Genomic DNA, 15300 nt, shown 5'->3' with positions numbered 1-15300 from the left:
TTATTTATTTCTACCTATAAAATGATACAATACAGTTCAAAATAAAAATATATTTGTAATAATTTAGTAGCAAAAATGCACATAAACAACAATATTTGTTATTTTTTAATAATTATTAAAAATAGCAACTTAAACTATTAGAATTTATATAATATTTAATTAAAATTTTTATCTTTCGTCAGGAGAATCCTAAGTAAATTAATAAAAAAACTTAGATAAACAAAAAATGCCTGAGATAATTAATTCAAAGAATTTTTTAAAATTATTACTACACTGTTATTATCAGTGAAGTAATTTATTTTAGAGTTTTTTGTTTCGTAACAAGCAAATTTATTGCACAGATTTTATAAATCCTTTCGTTAATTAAGGGGAATTATCTTCGTCTATGAGAGATTTATTGCAAATAAACTTTGTGCGAACTTTATCTCTAAAATAAATAAGTATGGACTGTTTTATTTACTTTAAAAGAAATTTATCTGAAAATTGGAGAAAGTTGAATTAAACCTAAAGTATTGTACGAGGATAAATTTATTAGACAAAAATTATATGATTCCGTTCTACAGCGCCAGTTCAATATACGGAATTGTTTTTCGCAGATTGTATCATTGCCTGTCTCCAATCATCACTGATTTCTTCCACGAAATGGCAGCAATTTGTGAGGGATCAGAGAGGACATTATCAACACCGCCTTTTTTGCTAGATTAAGAGATATATTGAAACAGGCGTGTACGTAAATCCTTGCTTAACTGGATGACGTCGAAATCTAGTTTCGTCAAGCCCAAGGGGAAGCAATAAACATGCATCTTGACTTAATTTTCCAAGGAAGTGTCGTCGAGGATTAATGAGAGTTGGTTTCTTCTGATCTAATGTTCCTAAATTTTTTTGTCTGAATCCAAAATTAATATTCAATGGTTTGCCGTAAAAATAATTATAATATCAGATTAATCTGATATTGTGTTGCCATCAAAAAATGTCAATAAAACATTGTAGAACAAATTGCCTTAAAATACGAAAATATTCAAAGGATGGATAATTAATTATAAAGCCATATTTCTTGTAGATAAGGGATTTTGTAGGTATTGACAGTTTCGAAACAAAAGGGGAAAACAAAAGGGAACATTAATTTTTCAGGTTTATTTATCGTACCCTGACGACATATAAATTGTTTTTTTTATGTTTTTTGCACATTAATAATTAAATTAATAAAATATTATATATTTTATATGAAATAATTTCAATAACATTATATCTGTTTTAATTAAGGTATATTTTAATACAAAGTATCATTTATATTTAATTCAATAGTTTCTTTTTAAAGCAAGTATTACATAATTTTTATCTGAAAATTGATGTTCAACAATATGCATATGTAGTACTTATATTATGAATATCAGTTGTTGTGTCAACTTTTGAAATAAATTTCTAACATTTTTTAAGATAATTTCCCGAGTACTAAAAATTATATCCATTGTTCTTTTATTTGGACTGATCACCTATATCAATGTGTTTCAAAGTGGGCTGGATATACTACTTGGAGTACGCAACAAAATTTACGTAATCATAGTTGTCAAATGACAGAATAGTATTTGAATTAGATGAGCTTCGTCATGAAATCTGTTTAGGATCAAGACTTTTACTTCAAGTTCAGATCGGAAATTGAAACCTGGCTTCAAAGAGTGACATGTTAAACTGATATTTTTTCTTGGTTCATCTTTTGGAATAATTTTTCTCGAGATCAAATGCTATTGATCCTTCTGCACGAATAGTCCCCAACACTTTATCATTGGATGTCGAACTTGTTTTTGTAGTTTTCTGATGAACTAAAAAGGTTCATTATTAATGCATGCAAGTTGGTTTGAGCATTAAGCAACATGAATCATTGCTGAAGAATGCAGCTGATAAAACTCTTCAAGTTGACTTTAAAAAGATATCATTAATTGATTTTTGTGTGGCAAGACAAGGAAAATATTCAAAGATTTCAAGAAAAACTGTGAAATTCTTTTTGCCTTTCTTGAAATTTTATTTAAGTTGGAAAATATTTTCAAACAAAGTTATGACACGCAAGAAATACAGTAATGAACGTTTAATCTGAATTAAAAATATAAAGTTCATTCCCATCAATTAATTAAAACATGCCCATTTCTCTTTTTTATTTCTTTTTTAATAAAATATCCTATTAGTTCTATCTAGAGTAGTTTTATAAATTGGTTCGCCATTATCTTGAAACTTTAATAGAGGTACGTGGAGTTATTAGTTTGAGGAACAACGAACAAGGTGAACGGCCCAAATGAAAAGAAATTAATATAATTTTCTTGTTAATCACATCCAAATTACTAGATGAATATGTAAAAGGAATGTATGTATGTAAAAGAATGAATATATATTTCCTATAAACTAAAATTTAATTAGCAAAAAAAATTCTCTTATAACAATAACAAGAACATAACAAGAAATTTGGTTTCGCCAAAATGTGTCGATGAAATCAAAACACACTTTTGGTAAATCCACATTCATGAAGCATTGAGAAAGTTCATAAAGCAACATATCAATTCCTTATAAAAACTTTGTCGACATAAAAAGATACTTTGGAAAATCCGAAGGGTGTTAGACCGTATAACCTTAAGTGGAAGCAATTTATCCAAGACCGCTGAATACACGTTTGCGGTATTTATAAATTTTTAAACTTCTCGATGCTTTTCAAAAGTTCGGCTCCATGTTATTTTTTCAAGGATCTTCGTAGATGTGTCCGTAAATCGGTTTATTTATTATTCACAGCTTGAATATAGATTTTTTTATTATCGTCGAGTTTAATTAAAATAATTAGGTTTAATGTAATTAAATAAAATAACAAACAATGGTAAATTAAGATTTTTTTGAAATTTGGTTTAAGCTATTTATAAAATCGGATGAAATTGGACATACAGGCGTGATAAATGAGAAAACTAGAAATTGCATTTGTCTCGGGGCATTTACAATAGAAAGTAACAAATACTCAACGTTCCCCGAACATCAATCTAATCTTGTCGAGAGCATAGACGACAATATCTCGTAAACCCCATCGGAGACGTTCAGTATCGATGCAGCTGTGCGACAAGACCGAGATTCCATTATTGCAGCAAGGTGCAACATCTACCGGCAAATAGAAAAAATATGCAGTCCGTTTTTGACTTAAACGATTAAAATTCATTTGGTCAAACACATATATCTAGTCGGGTAGTAGTTTATTAGTGCAAAGGACAGGTGCGCGATCGTAAAATTTCAACATTTTATCAGCAGCTTCAGTTACAGCGCTGAATTTAAATAAATTGATATTCTGTGGCTTCGTTTTTTCGAGCATTTTTCGTTTTGCGATTGCAGTTTTACACTGCGTTTGATATTTCAGTGGACATCTGTTTAAAAAGCGAATTTCCGCATGGAGCTAATGTTTAGTCAGCGTTTATTTGATCTATGTATTTTTTTAATTTAACCGATTAACTAAAATTATCCTTTGATCACTGAAATTTTTGTGATATAGTATAAATTTTGCTGGTTTAAAAAAATCAAACGTAGTCAAAGAATTTATTTTATATACCTTGCAAAGAGTCTACCACTATATATCTCTGTTACCACCTAAATTTTAGATGTTAGATCCATGAGTGGTAGAAATAGGAGAACGTCTTTGGTTTTGTTTACAATAACAATATTTCCATCAGTTTTATTTTCGTCGATATTTATGTGGATTGGTTTAGTTCGTCTATAAAAAGGAATCAGCTTCTACGAACTGGGTGTGAGAGCCCTTAACAATTCAAGAAGCTAAGGTGATATCTAATAAACTTATATTGGCAGCGTAAGCCAGTTCGACGGCGTAGTTATATAAAAATGGCAAAGTTACAATCCGTTTAACGCTCGGCGCATGATCTGGATCAGGCCAGTCTTATCGGGAAACTATTCTATATTCAGTACATACGTACAAATCTAGCTAACTTTTACACTCCCAGAGGTCGTGTGAGGAGTAAAGATGTGATATGTGGGCCTAGATATCCTGTCTGAAGGATAATTCGAATGTATGAAGGTGGAGCATAAGAGGATGGAAATCACACATCAGGGACAGATCGTCTCGTAAACTGCCGAACACAACGACCATATAAAATTATTCGATTGGTTGCTCAAGTGGTTCAAGTCCAATTCGCCCTTCATAACTTAGAAATCTGTTACAATAAAACGGATTTTTAGTGCTTGGTCATTTTCAACTTACAATAAACTAACTTTTGCGATATTTAGGAGGGAACAAAATATATTGCACAATTTATATACCCATTCACTTTCAAGACACGTTGTCACCATGAAATATGTATCATAAAAAATATCGAGGCAGTAGCACAAATATATTTTAAAACAGTTCACACAATTGAAATTAAATATTGTTTTAATTTTAAAATACTGATATTTACATTAAGGTAACCTACCACTATTGTGCCATTTGATGAGATAGAGAAAAACTGACTTAAGCTCAGAGCTCAATTTTTTAAACATTGATTTTCAAAATCTACTTTTAGAAAAATCTAACCATTTCAGAAATATTTACAAAAACTTTTCACAAATTTTTATTTAATTATTTTTTGTTTTAGTCATTTTTGTTGACGAATAGTAAAAACTTCTAACAGTAACATTTGTATATAATAATCCTACTTATCTCAAAAATATAGATCATATTTTGAGATAATTTGTGAAAATAATTGATTATGTCTTTAAAAAGTTAGAAATTAAACTTTTCAAATATACGTTAACTGTGGTAATTAATTAAATAATTAAATTATCGTTTAATTATATTATTACTCAAGATATAACGATATGCTTGACAAATTTTGAGATATTCAATAAGTCTGCAAATAAGTTACCAAATATAGTATTTAACAAGCTTATTATGTTAACTATTAATAATTTGTTTAAAAAATAATTAATACAGTAAAAGCTCCATATTCACGCTTCCTACACTCGCGTTTTCACTATTCGCGGATTAAAAAATGCGACCCAATTTCTGTATTCGTGACTAAAGATTTCTTTATTCGCGGATCTAAATCTCTAAACATCGGTACAATATCCTTTATAAGCGCGCCGTCAAATGGACCAATAAAAAAGTAAAATAGACCTTATTACAACTATGCCAAAAGTATGTTTTTAAATAATATCGATGCTTAAACAGTAAAGTAACCTTTAAAATACTATAAAAAAATATGATTTTAATGTTTAATAAATATTTAAATATTGTGAGTGCGTAAGGAAACTGTATAATTACAACTACATCCAAAAGGCAATTAATTTTATGTTTTCAAATATCTTATACTAATTCATATGAATATTTTAATTAAGTTTTTTGTCGCATCCACCATTTTTACAACTGTTGTTAAAAATGGTGAATGCGCAACCAGTCCAATACAACATTATTTTTGATTAAGAGTGAATATGAAATTTGTTTCGTAAAAATATAAATAAAATACTTTTTCCCTATTTCATAGACGAAAATATTAAATTTATTGAAATTTACTCCACTTTTGAAGTGGATAATTTGAATCATATTAAAAATCAGGATACTAAATATGTTTTAACAAACGATGCAGTTTCTTGCTTTAATTAAACAAAATTGCATCAACAATAGAACATTTAAATTAATAATAAAATTAATTTCGATAATTAACAAAACAAAGTGAATTAATAAGAAAAAATTAACTACAATATTTTGGTAATCAGTAATTCGTCAGCCCTCCTTGCTTTATGAACTGCTTCCATCTTCATTGTCGTACTGAAAATTATTGAACGAATAAATTCTTGATACGTTATTCTTCTCTAAGAGCTTCTGCCAATTTTAAGATTGGTGGTAAATTTATATTTGAAAACGGAACCATACGAGTCTATATACAGACCGTGATGGTTGACCTCCAATTTGTGAACTCTCTTCTTCTGGTGGTAGACAGTCTTATAGTGATTTCCACATCTGCACGAAATAGATGGAGAGGATCTGTAGCAGAAATAACCAGAAACTGATCCCGTCTCCTGATGGTAGCCGGTAGTTGACCACCACCATGCTGTGTATATTGACATTGCTAGTTTTTGTATAACGTTTCTAAGGGCAACCTATTACACTTTATGGGACACTACAGATTGTTGACTTAGACTGTCATGTTTCAAAATTGCAATTAATGCAAAATCTACAGGAGTAAGTTCTTTTTTGAGATATTTGTTAAACAAAAGATACATCAAAAAGGAACCGAAGAAAGTGTGTTCAAATACACAAAATTTTGGTATTTTGGAAAAAATTTACAACAAATGTTTTTTATTTTTATATCAGACGTGAAAGCAAAATAAATTTAACAAGCCAAACTATTGTCATTAAGTTAAATATCAAAACTTCTCAGTTTAGCATAACAGATGTTTAAAAATTAAAGAACTGTCAGTTTGGAATCGCACTGAACACTGTAATTTCACAGTTAAAGCAGTCTCCAACATTAAAGCAAACTATTTGGAATAGCACTAGGTAAATTTAAAGCAAACCATTTGGACACGCGACAATTCTCTGTACAATTTGTAATACAGAATTAAATAATAAAAAACGAAAGAGCTAGCATACATTTTTATTGAGTTAAAAATTTAGTCTTGTCTTGGCTGGAAGGAATTTCTTCTTAGAGGAATTTAAGTACGAAAGTATGTTCATGAGTTGTAAATGTATTTGATTTACTCTTTTCACTGCAAATAGAATAAAAGTTTAATCGAAAACCATTAATATTGCAGTCTGTACTCCTGAGCCGAGATAACGTTCAGGAATTTCTATCACCTAGTGTAACTCCAGGCTGACAGTCCGGCAGAGATACCCGAGAAGGTATCCGGGAAATCGATAATTTTAGTATTCAATTAATTGATCAATTTATATTGATTATATATGATAATCTATGTGGAAATGAATATTTTAATTAATTCCCATATCATTAGTTACCAAAATAATTAGCATTTAAATAATTGTTTATTGTTCATTATAGTCAATTAAATGAATTTGAACTAAATACCAATTAGAAGACATGGTAAAATCTGTCCAATTGAGTTGTATTTAATGAAAATGAAATTAACCAATTCAGTTAACATAATATGCATTGTTGTGGTAAGTGAATTTTATTGACAAGCAAAATTGTATGTTAAAAACATAGGATGTTTATATTTAAATTGGATTTAAATATCACTTTTCACATTTACTAGAAATAAAATAAAACTAAAACCTAATACAAAAATTTCAATAAAATTTAAATAAAAAAATATCAAAACCATCAAATTTTAAAGTAAATAAATCTTTTTCCTTTTATTTTCTTTCTTAATTATAACTGAATTGACTACTCCATACATTAATTTTTCATAAAATGTAATTAGTTCACTAATTGGAAATTCCAATTCTATGGAAATCCTCGAAAATAGAAATCCGGATTTATTATTCTCTATTTGTATAGTAAAACCTTTATAATTACTAAGTTTTTTTTCCCTCATCTTCTTGGTAATTAGAGTTTAATTTTTGTACGTCACCCAAATAGAATGACAACACAATAATCTGGAAATAATTAATTATCAGAAGGGAGAATGTTAATGGATCGCAATTAAAATATAATTTTGCGTTTCCCAGCTAAAAACTTTTGTGTTAGTTTTATAAACTTAATATATTATCCAAGTTTGTAGACAGCAAAACAGATTTGATTAATATTTGTTTTCTCCTAATTAAATAAAATCGTATGAATTAATAATATAATTGGAACAAAATCGACTAATTTCTTTTGGATTCTTTAATAGAAAGTACTAAATAGAGCTTCTATTAAAAATATCATTAAAAAGCATACAGAATAATTTCTCAAACTTCGAATTGCTTGAGTAAATACATATAGATTCAGAAACACATTTACGTAATATATATTACATGAAAAACTTCATAACTTTTAATTGGTTGAAGTTTGCTTAACTCAAAATCACACAGTGCGTTTTACGACAAATTAGCTTTAATGTATTTAACTTTATGATTAGCAAACTTCGATAGTGGTAAAAATGTGCTCGAGAAGTAATTTGAAACTCAAATTGTAGGTTTAAGAAATATCCTGTCATACGACTTCCTTTTAATTTTACTTTAAAAGTATTAAGTAAACATAAATTGGGAATATAATATTGAATTATAATTCAAATAATTATTTTGAAATATATTGTATAGTATCACAGTTTCCCTTTTGTTTCTACGGGAAAAAGTAATTTATGTTTATAACGTTTAACTTTACAATAATATAAATAATATTAAAATAACTTTAATTAAATATTAATTTGACAATAAATAAATAATAATATAATATATTAACCTTAGCATAATATCTTGAAAATCTGCATTTTTGGGAGTATTGTATATTAAATTTTCCTTTTGTCATTTTCAATCAATCAAAATTGTCACAAAGAGAATTTTTAATAACAATCAATCAGTCACTCTAATTATAATAAAATTACATTAAATGTACAAATTCTTTTTGAATATTTTGAAAAATAAATAATAATTAGAACTGGATAAATAAAGTGAAATATTTCTGGTTGATGTGAGCCTGATTAAAATAATTAAAATAATAATAATGCGTAACATTTACCAGACTAGGCAATTAACTGCATTTATTCTTAATTTCAGTTAAAACCAAGTGCAAAAACAGCAGAAATGAATTAGTTGAAGGGAAACAATTTGCATGTATTACCGACGGCTCCATTTTAATTTCCATTATTATGGTAATTAAATTTAAATTGTATACAATAAAATGTGCGGGCCGCAATGCCACTAAACAACAGGCCAACTTAAAAAAAGGGACTTGAAAATGTATCAACTCATTAGTTAAATTGTATTTAGGTGGATGTAAAACCAGATGTCGCAACTAATTATTATTTTCTTAAGGGCACCTCATTAGCACCAGAGCCATTTAGGTGTCTGTTGAAGTGTCTACGCCGGCACTTCCTTTAATTTAACCTATTTTTGTTGAATCCACTCCGACAGTATATGCAAATTAATGAAGCTAGTTAGTTTAATTCATTTTGTCTTTATAAAAACCTTAATTTGCAAAAGCTGCAAATTTTATTAAATATTAAATTGTTTGAAGTTAATATTTTTTTATTTTTCTCAGTTATTGTATAGTTATTTAAATAATAAAATTTAATAAGTAAAGGTTATTATTTTAATTATTGACAATTTCTTCGTTATTATATACTTTAAATAGAAGTAAAACAAAGAAACAACGGAGCTCAACCTATTTAATGTTTTGTAAATATGTACATACAGTGCATACATGAATTTCAAACTAACAAGTTGCATTTGAATTTACCATTCCATTCTTCAAGTAAGTGCATTTAATTCGGAATGCTTTATTCAACATTTCTTTTTATTGTAGCTAATCAAATAAAATGTGCAGACATTTCATAAAAGCTTTTTCTAAAAATGGTGAATACAAAAAGGAAATTAAATTATACGTGATATTTGGTTTACTGCTATTTCTTTTTAAACTCTTTTCTGTCATAAAAGAATTAATTACTATATATTTGCTTAATAAATACTACAAAGAGAAAATTAAAATTATTTAATACGTCTTTTCAATTTGCTTTATATCTTTAGCTCTTTTATTTCTATTCGAATAAATAAAAAAAAGTTTCTCCGCAACTAAAACAAATAAACTTATTACATATCCAACTATCAAACAGTAAAATGCTCCACTCATGTACGACAAAGGAATTGCGAGGTATTCATCTGTGTGTGTGCTTAAATTTTTCAACGTATATTTTACTTTGGTATCCTCAATGAATTTTACAATAAAACCATGTTCTATTATCCTTTGCAACATTTCATTGAAATATTGAAATAATATGTGTCTTTTCTTCATGAACATGCTTACTTGAAATGTAAAAAATTGAAAGCACACCATTTTGTGTTTAATGTTAGGTTGTTTAATCATCATACCTTGATCTACTATAGTTGCAAAATCTTGCTTTTCTAATGCATAGTTTACAACCTCCCCAAATGATAAATTGTCAAAGGGTATGTGTCTGTCGAATATTTTTTGATTGTCTGGTCCATTAAACAGAAACAATACGCTCATGGAATTTAATATCTTAATTGGCATGTCCGAGTTTATTAATTTTTCCATGCTGTCAATAGGTTCTTCTGTTGGATATTTTCTGAATATTAAATATAACCTAACTTGTATGTATATGACTGCAATAAGTGATGAAATGAAGTACACTAATACCATAATTCTAAGAGACATTTTTCTAGGATGTTTGTAATAAGTCACACCTAAAATGATAGAATACATATAAAAAAATACGTCTAAGTATGTTTTAAAAAAGTTTTCTTTCAACATCTTCGAGGCATAATATAGTATATGCAGAAATATAAAAAAAGTGATCCAATAAATTATACTATATTTTTGAGGAAAATAGTTAAGAAATATTTGATAAAACGGTATATTTTTTGGTTTTGGCACAATCCAATACAAATTGTTGTCAGTGATTGTGCCGGTCACATCAAAAATGTTCATCAATAAATTACTGCCCAATCCAACAAATATGTCACCTCTCCCGTTCTCAAACTCCTGCAAAAGATAACTGAACGAATACGACCATCTCAATTCTTCTTCAAAATCAGGATTATCCGGTTCAAATATGAGCTCAACGTTACTAATTTCGGAAAAAAGTTTAATCACTCTTACTAAAATACCTGGTTCCGCCCCATTCACATCATACACCCACGGTTCTGTTGTTACCCATAAAATTTTTATGGGGCACTTGTAATATATTTCTTTCAGGTCATTCATATCGTGAGGGAAAACTTTATTTCTGTTGGTTAATTGATTTCGTATACATGACTTAATAACCGCCGGAAAGGGTCGAGTTGCACAATTGGAATATTTTAAATTCAATCCATAAATATGGAAATCGATGTCTTGTACGATGATCATTGCTTTATATACATTTTTGGACAATAAATAATCAGCAATAATCTGTGTGTCGTTGGATCCATTAGTAATAATTATGAAGGTGTTCCTAGAGCTGAAATATTTGTATGACGTTTCTAGTAATTGCAAAATTTTAATAAAACCCTTTTCAGTATCGTACTTGATAATATAATTATTAGGTATTAAAAACGAATCTTGGTGTCCGTTTAAAAGCTCAATATATTTTGGTAAATTGTTCACATCGGCAATCATTTTCTCTGTATAAACTTTGAACGTTTCTTCGGTCAGATTGCCAATTAAAAGGAATCTTGCTTTGTTAAAATAGTTCGTTTCAAACAATTCTCGGTAGCAATTGCAACTTTCATTTTTAATTAGGTTATATTTTATTCCATTAATACAAAGCACAAAGCCAAACAGTAACGTTATTCGTATTACCATTCCGTTGAGTCTTAACGTCAATAGTGAAAGAAACTAAAGAAACTAATAAAAGGATAATTGTGTTTAACTTTTTAAGAAAGTGGATATTTATTACTACTGGTATAATCAAAAGTAAATAAAATAAATTGTTTTATTCGTATTTATGTATTAATGAAATTTCTCCAGTTATAAAGTACTTATAAACAGAAATAAAGGGAAATTATTATTAGATATATAAATATTGTATTGTAGAAGCATAATCATTTAGAATAAACTTTTACAATTTATACCATATTATCATATGGCCATATGCCACATCGACCCATTAATCATAATAATCATTATATTCAATGGTTTTTACTTCTTTTTTAATATTATTAATATTCATAAAAAATTAACAATAACTCAAATATTTTTATATATGCGTAACCTTTTGCTTCTGTCACTGCTTGGCATTTTTTAAGCACCAGTCTCTCCAATTTGTCAACAGAAACTTGTTGCCACTTCTCCTATATGGTTTAAAGAAGTTCTCGTTTGCTTTTGATGGTTTTTGTTCGGATGTGACAGTCTAATACTTTCCAAAAATACTCAATAGGATTTAGATCGGGGGACTGAGCTGGCCATTCAAGCACAGTTAAATTTTTCATTAGAAACCACTCTTAATAATTCTAGGTATGTGATTGGGATTGTTGTCTTATTGAAATAACTAACAAAGTGGCATCTCTTCCTCGGCAAATGCAAAAATGGTGTTTTCCTCTGCCTTGAAAACGATTCATTTTACCGTTCACTCAAATTAAGGGAGGGCCTTTTTATAATTTTGTCTTTTTGAGAGTTTTTTCGTCGATGTTCAGAAAGTACTCTTTTCCAAAATTGAAGTGAAAAGTAAACGTGTTTAGGCATTACAAAAATTCAGGGGTCAAATTTAGAACGACTATAAAATAAAACAACCTTACTCACATTTAGCCTTCCTTTATTTAGTACCTAATAGCATATCCAGTACTTTTAATAACTTCTAAACACCTTTTTTTTCATTGATTTTAATAGCTTTTCAATATAATCGTTCTATATTTCTTTCCACTGATTTTGAACTTACATCCCAAAGGTTTTCAATTGAATTGAGGTCTGGGCTTCTTCCTGGCCAAGACATTACCGTTCTTTAACTAACTTAGACGTGTGTTTCAGATCGTTATCATACTGGAAATGGAAGATCCATCTGAAACTCATATTATCTTTGACAAATGGAAATATATGATTCTTCAGAAAGTCACAATAAACGAAACGATACATTATCCTATGCGTCATAACTCCTTCTTCAGCATGCTTCACAGAAGTGGACTTGTGATTATACTTTTCATTAATTGGGGAATTCTTCCCAGTTTTTATTAAAATTGGAAATCGTCCTCGAAATGATCGATTTATTTAAATTTAAATCGACTGCAATTTTATCTGCTTTTTACAAATTCTAAACTTTTCTACAATTTGTTGTTTAATTTGTATTGATAAATGGACACCTCTAAGCATTATTAGCTTTAAGGTACGATGTAGGACGCAGAAATAAAATATTCTGCTCGAAATGTTATAAAAAACTATGTAAATAAGATAAATTAATTTAAAAAAAAAGAATCGTTCTTTTAATAAAATGATTATGTTTGTTAATTTATAGGTCTACATATGACGATAGTGTATATTTCTTGTTCATAATACATTTTATTAAAAAAATTTTCAGAAGTTATTTGACAATCAAATTACTACATTTCAAAATCGTAAGTTTGATTATTTGTATTGATTTTATTAGACTGGTTCATAAAATCTGACGTTTGTGGATGCTAGTAGTGTGTGGAAGAGGACATATTACGAGATACTTATCAAAATTACATAACTTTTTATTGCTTTCTTTATAGACCGCCAGATATTGAGGTGATTTGTCAATGTTACTGGTTCATTCTCTAAGTCATAACGACACTCTAACGACCTGTTGTAAACGATATCCATTTCTTTCATTTCATCCATTTGGTATCCCAATACACCATTTGATTTATGACCTTATAATTTAATATTTAACGTTGGATTTGACATTATTCGCAAGTTTTCTTTAATTGACTTCGTCAAAGAAGACAACATATTTTAATATATTCTTAAAGCAACAAAGTTAGAGAAATTGGGTAATAAAGAATTCTTAACGGGAATATGATTTGTGGCCTATTATAGTTTCATATCGCGGTTTATGTAGGTTTCAAGAAAAGCCAATTAACTCAAGCAACTAGAACACTGTCTTGAGTAATAAAATAATAACTGTATGCTATCAGTAAACGCAATTAACCTTAATATATATCTACTCCATTTTGCATAATTTATAGTTAGTTTTTAATCAACTTTGTCTTTAATTGAATTAATTTCAGTTTAGGGTATTGTATTTGAAAAAATAACTGCGGAACATTTACATTGACGTTTTGACATCACAAACACACATAATTAGAGGTCTGTCTCTGACTAGAAACGTACAATTAAACTGATTTCATTCGGGAAAACGATTATAATATTAAGCTGCGCCTTGGGCGATGATTAAATGATAATCTAATAGCGAGTTCAGCATCCGTTCAAGCAAATTCGGTTAATCTCGAATTTGCGTAGGCGTTTGAAGTTACCCTCGTAACGGCATCTAATCAGTTCACTTTTGGGCGTGTTGAACTAAAATTTCTGAAGCCCAGTCGGTTTATTTTGTATACAATTCGGATATGTGAATGTTTTATAAAAGCGGATCCTTTTGGTTCCGCAGAAATTTCACCTCAGGGAATTCGAAAACTTTTAACAGATGCAACGAGGATTCACATTTTGTGGGTAACTCTTTAAATACGTACTATAACTGTGGCATCAACAAGTAAGCAAATATTATGTTAGGTGTTTATGTTAAGGTTATTATAAGTCTCTGGAGAATTCAATTTGTTTCGTCTACACGAAACTTTTAGATTAGAATATTGAAACTGTTATATTTAAATATAAACTTAGGAAACTTCAAAATAGATTTTTAGTGTAACTTCTTCAGACTAATATTTCAGGCATGTCTGAGTTCATTAATGTTCTTCTATTGGAATCTTATTGAATATTATTTTTTTATAAAAGTTAACTTGCACTATCTAATATTTACATAAACTGGCCCAATAAAATAATGTATACTTTTTTGAGAAAATATTTTATAATTGTATATTTATATATATATAGTTAATTATTATATATTTGTCTAATAAATGCTTTAAAGAGAATATCAAAATTATTAAATGCGTCCTTTGAATTTGCTTTATATTTTCAATAGTTTTATTTCTTGTCGAATAAATAAAAAATGTTTATAAAAAACGCCGATATTTCATAAGTTTTTTCTAATAATGGTGAATAGAAAAAGGAAATTAAATTCTAGGTGCTATTTGGTTTTTTTCTATTTTTTATCTTAAGTCTATTTATTTCTATTTGAAAAAAAAGTTTCTCCACAACAAAAACAAATAAACTTATTATATACCCAACTATCAAATAGTACAACGCTCCACTCTTGTATGTCAAAGGAATTGCGAGGTATTCATCCGTGCGTGTGTGCTTAAATTTTTCAGCGTATATTATTTTACTTTGGTATTCTTTGCACTATTTCACTGAAATATTGAACCTGAAAGCACACCATTTTGTATTTAATGTTAGGTTGCAAAATTTTGCTTTTTTAATGTATAATTTACTATCTCCTTTCTGGTCCATTAAGTATACACAATATACTTCATGGAATTTAATTTCTTAATAGGCCTAATCGAGTTTGTTAATTTTTTCATCCTATGAATAAATCTAAACAAAAAATATGACTTAACTTGTATATAAACGGATGCAATAAGTGATGAAATGAAATATACTGATACCATAGTCTCAGAGA

At 28.4% G+C, this 15300-nt stretch overlaps 1 protein-coding gene across 1 annotated transcript in view; it reads left to right on the top strand.

Moving 5' to 3' along the window:
* Positions 1 to 15300, top strand: part of LOC109601499 (LHFPL tetraspan subfamily member 6 protein) — a 163570-nt gene that overhangs the window by 128163 nt on the left and 20107 nt on the right. The window lies entirely within an intron of this gene.

Source organism: Aethina tumida, chromosome 3 (genome assembly GCF_024364675.1).
Source record: "Aethina tumida isolate Nest 87 chromosome 3, icAetTumi1.1, whole genome shotgun sequence".
NCBI lineage: Eukaryota > Metazoa > Arthropoda > Insecta > Coleoptera > Nitidulidae > Aethina > Aethina tumida.
Note: the sequence above shows the minus strand (reverse complement) of the source record. Positions and strands in the feature narration are given on the sequence as shown.